The sequence below is a fragment of the Schistocerca piceifrons genome, chromosome 5, assembly GCF_021461385.2.
Source record: "Schistocerca piceifrons isolate TAMUIC-IGC-003096 chromosome 5, iqSchPice1.1, whole genome shotgun sequence".
NCBI classification, from domain to species: domain Eukaryota; kingdom Metazoa; phylum Arthropoda; class Insecta; order Orthoptera; family Acrididae; genus Schistocerca; species Schistocerca piceifrons.
This window is the reverse complement of record NC_060142.1, coordinates 496,923,936-496,937,118: the sequence shown is the minus strand read 5'-3', so window position 1 is coordinate 496,937,118 and position 13,183 is coordinate 496,923,936. Positions and strand designations below refer to the sequence as shown.

The following is a 13,183-nucleotide window of genomic DNA, read 5'->3' as shown; positions in this document are numbered from 1 at the left end:
ACCCAAAAAATGCTTTGTGTTTAAATAATAGAAACTCTTAGACGTAATGCTTGAAGTAGTAAGGCTCAAACATTAAACTGATAACACTGCCCTAATATGTGCACTTTATGTGTGCTGAAATACGTATACTTGCTGTAGGTAGCAATTACTAACGAAAAAAAAATAAAACGTCGATATATGTAAATAATTTTATTTTTTCATATTCATATACTGGCATTCTACAGTGAAATAGAGACCATGTGTTGTCTAAAATTGTTTTAGTTCTGCATTGAATGTATGAGATTATTTACTTTTGTTTACTGTAGGAGGCAAATTTTGGGTTGGTAATATACGCTGTTTTGGTAAAGGTTTTTTTTTTTTGTTGGGTGACTGAAAAACCATCTTTCTTTTTTTTTGTTCTAATGAACTGGATTGTTCAACATTGAAAATTCCTGGCATGTTTTCAGAAAGCAGGAAGTGTCATTATTTTAAATTCTTAAAATATTTCCCTGTATGGCTTTCTACAGGGAATTAACACACGAAAACATTTTCTTGGTTTTTTGATTCAAAACTTCTAGACGCATTTCCCATCTCAATTGCTCATACGCCCATAGGAGTAGGAATTTTTTTCCTGGAGCTTGTGCAAAGGTGTAGTTCCCAAACACAGCACTTATACTGCTTCTAACTTTACTTCTGATATTACTGGAATTCATCCCTTCATACAATTTTTCCTTATTTATGACCAGTGTTATCCCTGTCTTTGAGACTTTCTGCTGTTGATCATTCTCTGAGCTTTCCTGTATATGCTGCCATCTAATTGTTTGTAAAGTCTTGTATATGTATATAAGCCTAACATTGAAACCTGGGGCATTCCATAGCTAATTCTTTTTTTTAAATGATCTGAAAGATTTTCCTTGCCTTAAAGACATATTTGTACTCTCTGTTGTCTATCAGAAACATAGACTTGAACCATTTGAAGAGTCGCTGCTGGACCCCTTAACAATCTAGTTTAATAAGCAGTAAATCATGGCTGATTAGATCAGATGTCTCACAGCTTTTGTTCAAGCTTGCTACATTGTACCACTTGATGAAGATTCTGTTAACATCAAACTTCTCTGTAGTACTTTTCATGTTTTTTCATAGAAGTGGTACATTATATTTTTATATTGAAGCAGTGTTGTTACTGATTTATTTTGTTGGACTGATGTGTTCCACATCATTATGAAATGCCATGTTCGTGATCTGTAGAACAAGTAGTAATGTGATGTACCAGAGATGCAACATTCTTATTCCTTTCACTTTTTTATAAAGTAACACATCAGATATTTTTCTTAAATAGTCCTAATAATAACATATGCCTTTGAACATGTCGCATATATGCGATGTTTTTACTGCAACATCTGTCTTCAGCAAGTGACCACACATGGGTTGTATTTTTTTCTGGTGCTTGCGTGTGTGGCAGAAATTTCACAATATCTGAAAGCCTCCCTATTGTGCCACATTCATTTGTAATGAAGATAGTTTCTAATTCGATGTTGTTCTTTGGAACAGAAAAATAAGTAACATGTTTTGGGTTTGCAGTGCATAAACATATTTAGCCTTACATTATATTGGCCAGCAAGTAGTACTGTTACTTAGCTTTTGATTTGCTTACAGATTCAGTTTATTCATCTGTCAGAATATTGTTGTCAAGTATTAAGACCTTTTTTTTAATTCATTTTGAGTTTTAACATTTGCTTTATTGTTTATCAACTTTAACTGTTAGAAAGTTGTCATATTTAAACAAAATGTTAGTTCCTGAATTTTACATACAATTAGCTTTCATACATACCTGTCATTCAAGTAACTAAGACATAAATGTTCCTAACTTGTTACAATGGGAAACAAAAACAATCATTAAATTAAGTGGTATTTGAAAAAAAAAATGTCCTGTTTAATGAAAAAATTGATTGATACCTATACACTTTGTTTTATTTCTTTCAGACAGAGAGTAACATAGTTAAATTTGCGTGACATAACACTAGCATCTTTGATTGTTTGATGTGCATAATGTTAACATGATATGTTAAATTTCAAAATGTCTGACTATATTCCCGTAATTATGTACAAGAAATGAAGCTTATTATGTCAAACAGTGGAAAATACAGGACAGCCATTCAATCATCTTCAGGTGAGTGTATTGCACTGGAGATTGCTAGTTCATGTCACTGCCTTTATACCAAACATTGGTGTGAAGATGCATGCTGGAAGGCAGCTGCACGTGCAATCAGTGTTCAGAGAAAATTGATGTTCTCCACATCAGTTCAGCACAACTTTAAGGATGAAGGAACTTGATCCCACAAGATCAGGAGGAGAAGGAAGTTTAACTCCAGGGTGTTCCTCACATACACAGGCAATATTTCATTGAAATTAGGCAAACTCTTAAGAAAATATCATGTCAAAGTAATCTTTTGCCCTCCTACAAAGACTTCTGCTCTTCCTGGTTTGACGAAGGATGATCTGAGATTGCAGAAGGTTGGAATCTACAGAATATCTTGTTAGCGTGGCAAAGCTTACATTGGTCAGGCAACATGCACAGTGTGTGAAAGATGCATTGAACATGATCGCCACACTCACCTTTTGCAGCCCAGTAAATCACCCATAACCGAGCATTATATCTCCACAGGACATTTTATGGATTACTCTTGGCCTCCATGAGATCCTTCTGGGATTTGATTATTAATGAATTGGTGGAAACATGTTTTGCGCAAAATACTATTAATCACGATGGTGGCTTTCAACTGGAGAAGCCATGGGACCCTGTGATTTCTTTAATTTCTTCAGAAAGCAAACATTTTATGACTAAAGACACGTCTACAGACATTTGATTGTATTCACTTTTACATCTGAATTTTAACTCCACAAGTGCGCATTCAGACAGATAGCGCACATGTAGTATAACAGTACATATGTGCCTGCATGCCATAGGTGGAGCAATATTTGAAAAGGGCGTATAACAGACAGAGGTTGCTGTAGTAGCAGCTGCTTTTACGCAAGCACCTTCACGCCATTTTGTGGTATAAAGAAGGCTGTGTGGACTAGAAATCTCCAATGCAAAACACTCATCTGAAGATGGCTGAATGATTGTCAGCAGAAATATTGTGGCTGGAAGTCAACATTACCAGCTGCAATCCCGAAACTTCATGGAATAATTTTATTGTCATTAGGGCACTACAGCAATAGACAACACCACATACATAGTATAGTGCAGTTGACAATTCAAAATTACAGTGGGTTATTTATTGACAGTGTTATATTATATTATAATTAATAAATAACTTTATATGTCTGCCTCTGTAGTTGAGTGGTCAGTACGGCTGACTGCCCTGGGGGCAGCCCAGGTTCGATTCTCAGCTGGATCAGAGATTTTATCCACTCGGGGTGTCAAGGTGCCCTTAACACCATTTCATTGTTATCAATGTGCAAGTCACCAAATTGATGTGAAATAAAAAGACTAGTACTAGGTGTTCAAAGAACCCTAAATAGGGACTTTCAGACAATAATGCCATACAATCATTTCATTTCATTGCTATACATCTTAGAATAACCATTCATGCAGTGTTTGTTTGAACACGTGATCAGGAAGATCTTTTGTAATTTTTGAAAACTTATTAAATAATTTGTGTCTGAAGAGGTCATAGCTGTCAATGGATTTTGACAGTCGATATGGAGTATCAATGCATCTGTTGCTTCTTGTGTTGTAACAATGTACATTTTCTCTGTGCTTTGCTTCTGGTAGCTTCTTTCTTGTATAAATTAAAACATAGTGTACAGAGTGATTTTGCTAAATAGGAACAAACTGCAAAAAACAGCCACTGAGAGGATAAGGAGCAAAAAATGTCGTAAGAACAAATGGCTCAAAAGGCATTCCAAGGCTGGCACACCTGCTTGAAGCTGGAAACAAAAGATCTTTGACCTTGATCCTGGTATAGACACTGACTCAGTATGAACACTGGGCAGATGGCTTTCCAGTGTGGGATCAGACAGACAACTGTTTGGAACATTGACAGCCATCACTGTCTGAATCACTTACAAGGCATGCAGGTTTTTTACCTATAGACTTGTTCCTGCAGTGGCAGATTCGTTGCTGGTTCATTCCATAGACCATAAAGGTGCTGGTGTTTCTATCATACATCCTATTTACAAATAAGTCTGCCTTTACAACAAGCCAATCTTCACACCATGCACGTGTGGGCTGTGAAGAATCCCCATAATATGGTAGCAGTTAATGATCACCATCTGTTTAGCTTTATTGTGTGGGTGGGGATTATTGGCAACTGAATTGTGGGACCAGTCACCCTTCCAAAATGGCTCACAGGTGAGGCATGTTTGCAATTCCTGCAGCTGACCCTCTCTCCCCTGTTGGAAGACATGCCTTTGGTGGTGTGAAAGGTAATGTGGCTATGATATAATGATGCTCCAACACACAGCATTCTTGAGGATGGAGGTAAACCAATGGTACAGACAGAAAATCCCACTTGCCTGGTGTGTTCTCACGTGTGATTTCAGTCACTGCAACCTACACTATCAAAGATCCCTGATCTCCAACTCCCTTTGGAACACATTTGTGGCCATATGTCCATATGACCTTTTTTGCCTCCATATCTTCCCAGGGTTTGTTTCCTGCACTTTTTCCCATTTAGCAAAATTACTTCATTGGTATATGTTATCACAGTCTCTCCCCCCCTCCCCCAAGCAAAGGTTTGCAATGTGCCATATTTAAAGAACCATAAATTACCATTATAGCTTTCTTCTGCAATATTAAGATGTGGACACAAAAAGAGTTTACCAATAAAATAATACCATAAGATGATATGCATTGAAAAAATGAATGTTCTGACACGTGTTTCAGATACACAATCCATAAATCACCAAAACAAGTAAATTACGCCAGACAACTTACCAGCAATAAATTTTATATGTTGACCCCAAGGTAATTTATCGTCTAAATAGACCCCTAAAACGAACGTAATTTGGGTCATTGGAGGGAAACTTGTCTTTTAGAATAAAAACCATCTGCTGAGTTTTTTAATTCAGCAAGAATCCATTTTCTTTAAACCAATAGGATGCTTGTATGGTTGTCTTTTCAACACAAGCTTTAAGGCTGTGGTGTAGAAAAGTTGTTTTATCTGTGTATAGTACTGAACTGGATCTAATAAAGGAGGACATCGTCAGTGGCAAAAAGTAATCTGATTCTCAGTAAAAGGCCATCAAGAAGCAGTGACAACTCACACTTTTCAAACTTTTCAGCATAGGTAGATTTTCTGTATTTTGTTAAGTCTGTTAAGGTTTATTATGCTGTTTTTTTGTTGTAGGGGCTCACATTCTTATGTATAATTATGTTTGACCAATGCTAATGACGAACGATTATGCTCTTCATTATACTCCTGTAGTTGTAAGTGGTTTATCTGGAGTATCCTCTGATACCTGTCATATATTTTGTAATAGTTGCTGCTAATGGGTTACACTGTCAGTTCATGAACCACGTTTCATGCATGACTGTAAGGCTAAATGAAACAGCAGTTGGTAACACAATTAGTTTTGGGAGTAAACTTATATAAATTACGAGGTGATAGTGCTGACCATTCTGAACAGTAGTTCAAATGCTTGTCTGGCCATCCAGATTTAGGTTTCCCGTGATTTTGCTACATCACTTAGGGCAAATGCCGGGACAGTTCCTTTCAAATGGCATTGTAGATTTCCTTCCCCATCATTTCCCAATCTCAGATTATGTTCCATACCTAATGACCTTGTCATAAATCTTAGTTAATTAACCAATCTTCCTTTTACATTAAATGTATTCACAATTGCAAATAAGGACAACCATCAGCTGTAGAATGGAATGATGCCAATGGAAATTTGTGCTGAACCAGGACTTGAACCCACATTTGCCACTTATCACGAGCTATCCATAACAGGGTTAGATGGGGACTGTACAGCCCACTCACCCTACAGATGTCCATATGCAGCATGCCCATCCCGTTATACAGAACAAGTGCTTAGAGGCTGGAGAATACTTCCGCTGTGACCAGAGCCACAGTCTTGGACGAGCCTGTATGCCAGAATGCACACCCAGTCATGGAGGGTAACCGGGGATGAGTGTAGTGGTATGAATTCAGATGTTATCAATATTTTGAGTGCCAACACTTGGCAGTGACTGTCATCGAATCACTCAATTTTCCACAGAGAATACATGCAACACGCACAATCACGAAGACAGCCCAATGCATACTGAGATTAGTTCGCTATTCAGCAATCCAGAGGGCCACCGCTGGGGCTATTGCCTGCAGCTGCAGTCAAGAACCAACTAGCTGACTAGCTGGAGCATTTCTTTATATCCACCGCTCACAACAGCCTGAAGCCAGAAATGTCAATTCGTTCCAGTCACCACCTACCTTTGCCACACACTGAACAGAGGTTTGACTACAGCAAGCAGGTTCAAGTGAATGTAGGTTGCAGTAGTTATTCAATGGAAGAGGCCTGCATAGGATAGACTATTGTAGAGCATCGAACCAGTTTTAGGACAGAAGAGAACAACAAGATAATGTAAAAATGTCAGGTGACAGTCTGTATAGAAACCATACAGGCAGTTTAAGCAATCTAGAATTCTTCCCCCAGGATACAGTTATTTGCTGGAAATATGGGAGTTTAATATTAAGCTGATATTCTGGTAGGGGACCAGTCTTGGCTGTCCAACAGTCACCTGAAACAATTTCAGCAATGTCAAAATCACAGTAAAGGTCACTGAAAAATAATTTGAGCCAGATTTATCTCAGATATTGGTACAATGTCTTAATAATTGCACCTTCTCGCTTGGTGTTCATTGTAAATTAAGTAAGTTGCTAAGAAATTTTTAAACCCTCAGTAATGCAGGAAACAGTTTGATGTGATAAATTGTAGCTTATATCACGAACAGTATAAAACATGCAATGTGGGAGAAAAATGATACGTCTCATTATGCAGCCACTGGTATGAAATGTCTATGTAGAATTGAGTTGCGTAATTTGTAAAGTACTAGTTTGCCCTACTGAAGTCATAGATAATTGATACTCACATTTAGCTGAGTCTAATGTAAGGTGTGCCAGTTACTGATTTTTTTGATTGTTTTGCTGAGCAGAGAGAGTACAACAGGACAGGGTATTTGTGATAGGATCCAATGAAGGTGTTTTGTAACATCCTGTAAATGTTCCAGCAAGCATTCTGATCAGGCTGGCCAGTAATTGGCGTGTTTTTGGTCAAGAAATCCTCCCCCTTCCCACCCCCCACCCCCCACCACCACCCCTCAAATATGTCAGGCAGGTTAACCCTTTCACATTGATAAGCAGGGTTAATAAATACCTGTCTGTTCTCCTATTATATGGCAGGCAACAAGTGTAAGTGATTAAGAGTTAGAACGGAATTTTTTTTTCATTTTTCGGATTTTTATCTCATAAAATTTGCAATTTTATGAATAAAATGATATATCAAAGAGCTTGAAAAAAAAAGATATTATACACGACTTGGTCAATAGTCGACACTTTAGCCTTCCTGTAGAGTGTGGAGCACAAACACAAATATGATGGTATACATGTAAAGGGAGCACCCAGGGGGGAAGAAAAGGGTGTTTAAACAGAAACAATACATTACATTAGTAAATGAAGTCATCAAGCCAGTGTGGGGGGTGGATGGTCCTGCCCGACCGGGTGAATCCTTGTACAGCACGGGAGGGATCCGGAGAGGAGATGGTGGATTGTGAGGAGCCGGGGTAGTGAACCTGAATGCCTGTTGCGGTATGAAGGACTCTTACCGTTGATGGGTCAGTGCCAACAGGCAAGGGGACAGACTGGAGAAGGTGATTGTGGGTCAAGTTGTCATTGGGGAAGCTGGCTTGTTCATAGAATACAAACACATTGTCATGATGCACAGCAAAAAAACACTTTAGAACTGCAAATGAAATCAGTGTTGACATCAACTACCACTTCCGTAGAGGGATGACAGAATCTCCACACGTATCATCATCGCCAATGTCACACGTGCTGAGGCTGGCCCCTGATACGTCACTAAAACCTAACAGGGAAGAGGCAGGGAGCTGCCTGTAGGAGGGTGAGTCATCACATGCGTCACTCTGTAGGGTGATGTCACATGCGCGGGGATGGTCGGCACGTGCCGACCATTGGTAGATACCTCGTGCAAGGCGGGTGTAGCAGAAGGTGGGGACTGACTGGTTTGAGGCAGCAGACGGATATAGTTTGAGGCATGTCATTTATGAGCACTTCCAAGATGTTGTTACACCACAAGATGACTCTGTGTTGGCCCGAGTATGGAGGGCTGAGTGCTGGTCGTACAGTATCATCATGCACCATGATATGAGTGCATGATGCCAAGTCCTTACGGGAGGAATATGGGGGGAAATGAGTGCGTCTGAGGAGGGGCACGCGAATGTTCTTGATTAGCTGCTTAAAATGTCCGATGAATGTAGAGTCACAGATTTGATCTGGCGGGAGTGAAGGCTCGACTAGCTCTGCTGCAAGTGTGAAGGGTCCTCCGTATAGTACTTCCGCCACAGATACGCCAAGGTCCTCTTTGTATGCAGCCCGAACGCCTAACATTACCCATGGTAGGGCATTGGCCCACTCGCCTCCGTGGCACATCAGTGAAGCTTTAAGCGTTTGGTGCCAGTGATCGACAAGCCCATTGCTCTGGGGATGGTGTGCTGTTGTCCTAAATCGTTTCAGCCCGCACAGTTCACAAAGCTGCTGGAAGAGGACGGATTCGAACTGGCGCCCCTGGTCGGTGGTGATATAAGCGAGGCAGCCAAAGCACAAGATCCACATTAATAAAAGGGCTCAGGCCACTGTGTCGGCTGTGATAGTAGTGAGGGGAATTATCTCTACCCGGCAGGTAAACCTGTCATTGGCAGACAGTATGTAATGAAAGGGGCCTGAGGGTGGTAAGGGCCCAATGATATCAATGTGTATATGTTGAAATCTTCATTTTGCCACATGTCGAACGTACCCATGGGAGGCTGTGCATGACATCCTACTTTTGCTCACTGACAAGCCACACATGCTTGCGCCCAACTGCGACATTGTTTTATCACCCCGAACCAAACGAAATGTTCGGATACAAGATGTGCAGAATGCTAAAGTGTGCCAAGTCATGAATACTATTAAAAATGTCCCGGCAGAGAAGTGCAGGAATCACCAGATGTATGCGTCCTGTTGAAATTTTGCACCAGGTGGGTGACGAGAACCCATGAAGTACCCGTAACTCGAGTTTGAGTCCTGTTTTAGTATCGGAGCGAAATGCGGCAAGTTCAGTATCATCTGTTTGCAATTTAGGAAGTTCGCTGAGGTCCAGTTGTGAAGATAATATTGACACACAAGATAAAAAATCGGCAACAACGTTGTCTACCCCTCTGATGTAACATATGTTGTTCGTAAACTGGCATATGAGGTACATATGACAGAAACTTTTCAGGGATGAGTCCTTGCCTGCGTTGCGGGAAGTGTATACGAGTCATTCGTGGTCAGTAAATACCACAAGATGGCGACCTTCAATACCTTCTTGGAAATATTTGATAGTGGCGTAAATAGCTAATAGTTCCCGGTCGAAGGTCAACCATTTACGTTGGGAAGTGGACAGCTTGTGGGAGAGAAATCTGAGCGGCTGTACAACAGAATCCATGGATTGCTGAAATACTGTCCCTACTGCTGTATCACTCGCATCTGTAGTAAGAGGGACAGGAGCATCAGGGATGGGATGGGCAAGCGTAACGGCCATCTGGAAGGCTGACTTGAAGTTATCAAATGCATGGTGAATATCTGGAGTCCACATGACCGCCTGAGACCTTGAAGTGTTTTTGCCTGCGGGAGCATCTGTCAGTGGGGCTTCTATGTCGGTGTCATGGGGAATGTGTTTGCGGTTGTAATTTACAGTTCCTAGGAAGTGGTAGAGGCCCTGAAAGTCTATGGACAAAGGCACCGTACTAATAGCCTCGACCTGTCTGGGAAGGGGATGGATGTCGTTGACAGAAACCATGTGACCCAGATAAGTGACACTAGTGCAGTGGAGTTGTGACTTAGCATTGTTCACTGTGACACCATTTTATTGTAATAATTGTAAAACTGTATTTAAGTGGAGTTCATGTTCCTCGAGTGAGGAAGAGAAAATTAACAAATCGTCCAGGTACGCATACACAAAGTCCAGTTTTCCAACTAATTATCTAAAATTGTTCTGGTGTTAAGTACCAAATAGTAACTGCAGAGGCAAAATGTGTCATTTTTCTTAGGCACGAAAAGAATCGGTGACAACCAACTACTAGAAAAAGGGCGAATAGTTTTACTGTCAAAAGTTCCTGAATAATTTCTTTGGCATGTTTCAGGTTTTACGGGTTTAAATGCCTAGCCTTTGTGCGTACCAGTGAACCTTCAGTGGTATTTATTCTGCGGACAGTACCGTTGTTGATCGCAAATGCTGGCCAGGATGATGGACCCGCACCTGATGAAGTAATACTAACATGTAATGTACATGCTTTTGTGTCCCAGGCTGGCAGAACAGCAGCTGTGGCAGTGATCCACTGGTAGTCCTTGTTGTGGTGCTTGGTGGGGTACTTGGTGGTGTCGCGAACATAGCTTCTGTCGGGCAATAGAAAAGTCACACGGTGTCAACGGCGGGCACGAGGAGGCGGCACGGGGGCTGGGGGCATGGCCGTTTGTGACAGCTGGGTGACCTGCTTACGAGCATCTGTGAGCTTGGCTTGCATGGTGGCGATGCGTAAGCAGAGAGCTTCGTTGTTGCCCGAAGCTCATCAGTGTGTGATTTAAGAGAGAGCACTGCAATGGCGGCTTCAGCTAGCTCGCAGAAGACAATGGTGCTCTCAGATGATAGGGAAGAAATATCGGACCCTATGGTACGGTATACGGAGTTAAAGATTAGTGTACCTGGTTGTAGGTTCGTTAAAAAGAGCATGAGCTAAGAGAAAATCTACCCCGAGCACGGGTTCTTACCCATCGGCAATAATGAACGTCCACTGTAAGGGAGTGTTATTATCCTGCAGTTTAAGGTTTAAATTAGTTATGCCATAAGATTGGATCAAGGAATTATTGGCGGCTCAAAGTGGGGGGCAAGGTTGATGCTCAAATTTAACACCTGTGGACAAAGGTATGGCGCTGACCTCAGCCCCTGTGTCGGCTAGAAACAAAAGGCAAGACACTGTGTCCTTCGCGTACAAGCGTCCTGGAGCGTGAGGTGAAGAAGTATTTAGTGATAGGCATCTGTGCTATGCAGCGTGGCCCGTAGCGGCTGAGTGGGGTCCCAGTGTAAGTTTGGGAACAACAGTTCTTAGCTGCGTTGCCAAAGCGGGAATGGAAATAACACCAAGCATATCATCGTCCGTCAAGCTGCCTGAGGCCAATGCGACAGTGATGGGGGTCATGTTTGTAGATTCCTCCAATGGCTGCCCTGCAGTAGGGGAGGAGCTACGGCAGTGGCTGCCAGGCGGCGTTGGGTCCACACACATGTGCGGAGCATGTCATGCACACACTGTACCAAGCGATGGAAACTGCAGTGCAGGTGTGCCAACCCCTGAGGCCTGAGGGCCCCCAGGGGGGGGGGGGGTATGTGAGGGTGGCAGGATGTTGTAAGCCTGGTCTGCGATCTTCAGTTTAGTGTCCAGTGGGGCGAAAGTTAGATGGAGAAGGTGCATTTGAACTTCCAGAGAAATTTTGAGCAACCAGATGATCCAAAGTGTACTGTTCGGCATATGATGTGCGTCAATCGTAGCGTGAAGATGACACCAGAACTGCGACGGTGATCTGCAACCCAGCAACTCGTGACTGATGATGAGGCAGATAGGTTCTTCTGTAGATCTGGATAGGTGCTTGAGGATGGTGCGTCGTGCAAACGCATATTTGTCTGTAGTGAGAGGCGAAGCCACAATATCGCAGATCAGGTCTGCTTCATCATGGAGATAACATAGCGAGCAAAGGAACTTAGAGCTGTCATCAGCGATGCCATGTAGCTGCAGGACATGGTTCACCAAGGCATACCATGTGCGTGGGTGGTCCTTGTGAATGGCCAGTAGTTTAGGCCAATGAATGTGGAGGTCTTGGTGAAATGGTTTGTCAGAAACTATAGCTCCTTGTCCATAGTTTTGCAGCATAACTGGCTCAGCTGCAGTAGCAGTGTACCAGTACACAACACTGTCAGTAACACACAGCACGGTAGGCACGTCTTTCTCAACCGTGGCCGAGAAATCAACAAGTCTGGCGTTTGACGGAGTAATGCCAGCAGGTGTAGCGTGGACCGGCGCGGAAGAGTGGCCATAGTCGACTGATGTGCAGGAAATGATGGAGTACAGCTTCTGGGCCCCTCCCCTACAGGTGCATTAAAACTGTTAAAATCACCTAATGTTTGTGGAACACATACGGTAGACGCAGCAGGAACGGCATGTACAGTTGGAAACACTCATAAAGCAGTGTGGGGGTGGGGAGGGTCAAGCGCGGGTGCTGGTGCATAATCCTGAGTTCCGGGATAAACATGAAATTTCCTGTCCTGAGTGTCTGGCTCGATTTGTACCACCACTGACCCACGTGATTTTTTACACTGTCACCTGGGGAAACTGTAAACAAAGTCTCTGGTGTATGAGCACATTGTGTCAGCTGTTGTTGAGCACTCGGAATAAGTGGAAAGTTCACATTTGATCTAAAATGTTCGCCTGGGAAGTTTTGTGCACGAAAAACGTTCTGTTGGTATCGGACACTGCCACACGACTGCTGATTCATGTATGATGACGAAAAGTTATTGTTTGTACCTGATGCCGGCACACATGGCTGTGGGAATGTAGAAGCACTGTCCTGTTGAGTACAGCTAGTCAGTGTGTTTGGAAACTGCACCGAACTATTATGAACAGAAGGTGTATAATTGGAAAACAGTGCCGGAGCATCCATTGGAAAACCTAGTTGTCGCATGTGCGGTGTAGTAGGCAGCAAACGATCCATTGTATACTGCTTGATGGAACAAGAGTTCATTGTAGCACTCATGAATAAATTCAGGGTCACCAGTATGGGTTTAGTGTTGTAGGATTGTTGGATCCAATGATGTACACTATACCACATGTAATAAGCACTATATAGTAAATATACTCATTCATTTTTAAATTCTGATACGTGTAAAGATAATTATT

The 13,183-nt window shown here is 42.1% G+C and overlaps 1 protein-coding gene across 1 annotated transcript in view; it reads left to right on the top strand.

Annotated features, from left to right (window-relative positions):
* LOC124797853 overlaps positions 1-13,183 on the top strand; it is a 432,230-nt gene that overhangs the window by 707 nt on the left and 418,340 nt on the right. The window lies entirely within an intron of this gene.